Source organism: Procambarus clarkii, chromosome 44 (assembly GCF_040958095.1).
Source record: "Procambarus clarkii isolate CNS0578487 chromosome 44, FALCON_Pclarkii_2.0, whole genome shotgun sequence".
Lineage (NCBI taxonomy): Eukaryota > Metazoa > Arthropoda > Malacostraca > Decapoda > Cambaridae > Procambarus > Procambarus clarkii.
Window position 1 is genome coordinate 4,012,396 of NC_091193.1, and position 3,224 is coordinate 4,015,619.

The following is a 3,224-nucleotide window of genomic DNA, read 5'->3' on the forward strand; positions in this document are numbered from 1 at the left end:
AGGTTTGTTAATGATTCATTTGTTTAATACTGTATGAATTAACGGTAAGTGAACACTGGAGATTGATATTCAACAGCATATTGAGTGGACAAGTTTAAGCAGGCAGGCAGGCAGGCAGTAATTGTACTGTATTATTCAGTAATTGGCATATTTTCGGTGTAAAAAGACGTAATTTCAAACTGCAAATACGTGCAGAGAGCCAGAATTTGACTCCAAAATATGGCTCAAGGGTCGAATTTGGGATGTTTGGGATATTTTGAAAACTGCAGGGAGAGTTTGGGCAAAATATGATCCAACGCTGCTTTCAGTAATTGGCATATTTTCGGTATAAAAAGTAGTAATTTCTAACTGCGAATACGTGCAGAAAGCCAGAATTTGGCTCCAAAATATGGCTCAAGGGTCGAATTTGGGATGTTTGGGATATTTTCAAATCTGCAGGGGGGTTTTGGGCAAATGTGACCCATCGCCGCTCTCAGTAATTGGCATATTTTCGGTATAAAAATTCGTAATTTCAAACTGCGAATACGTGCAGAGAGTCAGAATTTGGCTTCAAAATATTGGTTAAGCGTCGAATATGGGATGTTGGGATATTTTGAAAACTGCAGGGGGGTTTCGGAAAAAATGTGACCCATCGCCGCTCTCAGTAATTGGCAAATTTTCGGTATAAAAATTCGTAATTTCAAACTGCGAATACGTGCAGAGAGCCAGAATTTGGCTTCAAAATATGGCTCAAGGGTCGAATTTGGGATGTTTGGGATATTTTGAAAACTGCAGTGAGGGTTTTGGTAAAATGAGATCAATCGCCACTTTCACTAATTGGCATATTTTCGGTATAAAAATTCGTACTTTCAAACTGCGAATACGTGCAGAGAGCCAGAATTTTCCTCCAAAATATGGCTCAAGCGTCAAATTTGGGATGTTTGGGATATTTTGAAAACTGCAGGGAGGGGTTGGGTCAAAATGTGATCCATCGCCGCTGTCAGTAATTGGCATATTTTCGGTATAAAAAGTCCTAATTTCAAACTGCGAATACGTGCAGAGAGCCTGAATTTGGCTCCAAAGTATGGCTCAAGGGTCGAATTTAGGATGTTTTGGATATTTTGAAAACTGCAGTGAGGGTTTGGGCAAAAAGTGATCCATCGCCACTTTAATTAATTGGCATATTTTCGGTATAAAAAGTCGTAATTTCAAACTGCGAATACGTGCAGAAAGCCAGAATTTGACTCCAAAATATGGTTCAAGGGTCGAATTTGGGATGTTTGTGATATTTTGAAAACTGCAGGGGGGGGGGGGGCTTCGGGCAAAATGTGACCCATCGCTGCTCTCAGTAATTGACATATTTTCGGTGTAAAAGGTCCTAATTTCAAACTGTGAATACGTGCAGAGAGCCAGAATTTGGCTCCAAAATTTGGCTCAGGAGTCGAATTTGGGATGTTTGGGATATTTGGAAACTGCAGGGGGGTTTGGACAAAATGTAACCCATTCCGGCTCTCAGTAATTGGCATATTTCCGGTATAAAAAGTCGTAATTTCAAACTGCAAATACGTGCAGAGAGCCAGAATTTGGCTCCAAAATACGGCTCAAGCGTCGAATTTTGGATGTTTGGGATATTTTGAAAACTGCAGGGAGGGGATGGGGCAAAATGTGATCCAACGCCGCTTTCAGTAATTAGCATATTTTCGGTGTAAAAAGTCGAAATTTCAAACTGCGAATACGTCCAGAAAGCAAGAATTTCGCTCCAAAATATGGCTCAAGCGTTGAATTTGGGATGTTTGGGATATTTTGAAAACTTCAAAGGGGTTTGGGCAAAATGTGACCCGTCGCCGCTCTCAGTAATTGTCATAATTTCGGTGTAAAAAGTCGTAATTTCAAACTGCGAATACGTCCAGAAAGCAAGAATTTAACTCCAAAATATGGCTCAAGCGTTGAATTTGGGATGTTTGGGATATTTTGAAAACTGGAGAGGGGGTTTCGGCAAAATGTTACCCATCGCCGCTCTCAGTAATTGGCGTATTTTCGGTGTAAAAATTCGTAACTTCAAACTGCGAATACGTGCAGAGAGCCAGAATTTGGCTCCAAAATATTGTTGAAGGGTCGAATTTGGGATGTTTGGGATATTTTCAAATCTGCAGGGGGGTTTTGGGCAAATGTGACCCATCGCCGCTCACAGTAATTGGCATATTTTCGGTATAAAAAATCGTAATTTCAAACTGCGAATACGTGCAGAGAGCCAGAATTTGGCTCCAAAATATGGCTCGAGGGTCGAATTTGGGATGTTTTGGATATTTTCAAAACTGCAATGAGGGTTTGGCAAAATGTGATCCATCGCCACTTTCATTAATTGGCATATTTTCGGTATAAAAAGTCGTAATTTAAAACTGCGAATACGTGCAGAGAGCCAGAATTTGGAGCCAGAATTTTGAATTTGGAGCCAGAATTTGACTGTGTATGGAGTCAGCCTCCACCACATCACTGCCTAGTGCATTCCATCCGTTAACTACTCTGACACTGAAAAAGTTCCTTCTAACGTCTCTGTACGTTATGTGGGTACTCAGTTTCCACCTGTGTCCCCTTGATCGTGTCCCACCAGTGTTGAATAGTTTATCCTTGTTTACCCGGTAGATTCCTCTGAGAATTTTTTAGGTTGTGATCATGTCTTCCCTTACTCTTCTGTCTTCCAGTGTCGTAGTGAACACGCGCCAAGTGTAGTGAACATTACGCCAAGGGTAGTGAACACCACGCCAAGGGTAGTGAGCGCCACACCAAGGGTAGTGAAAACCATGTCAAGGGTAGTGAACACACGCCAAGTTCAGTGAACACCACTCCACGTTCAGTGAATACCACGTTAAGGGTAGTGAACATTACGCCAAGGGTAATGAACACCACGAAAAAGGGTAGTGAGCGCCACACCAAAGGTAGTGAAAACCATGTCAAGGGTAGTGAACACACGCCAAGTTCAGTGAACACCACTCCACGTTCAGTGAATACCACGCCAAGGGTAGTGAATCTAAGGGTAGTGAACACCATGCGAATGGTAGTGAACACCAAGCAAAAGGTTTAAAAATATCTCAAACATCCCAAATTCAACCCTTGAGCCTCATTTTGGAGCCAAATTCTGGCTCTATGCATGTATTCGCAGTTTGAAACTACGAATTTTTATACCGAAAAAGGCCAATTATTGAAAGCGGCAATGGATCACACTTTGCCCAAACCCTCCCAGCAGT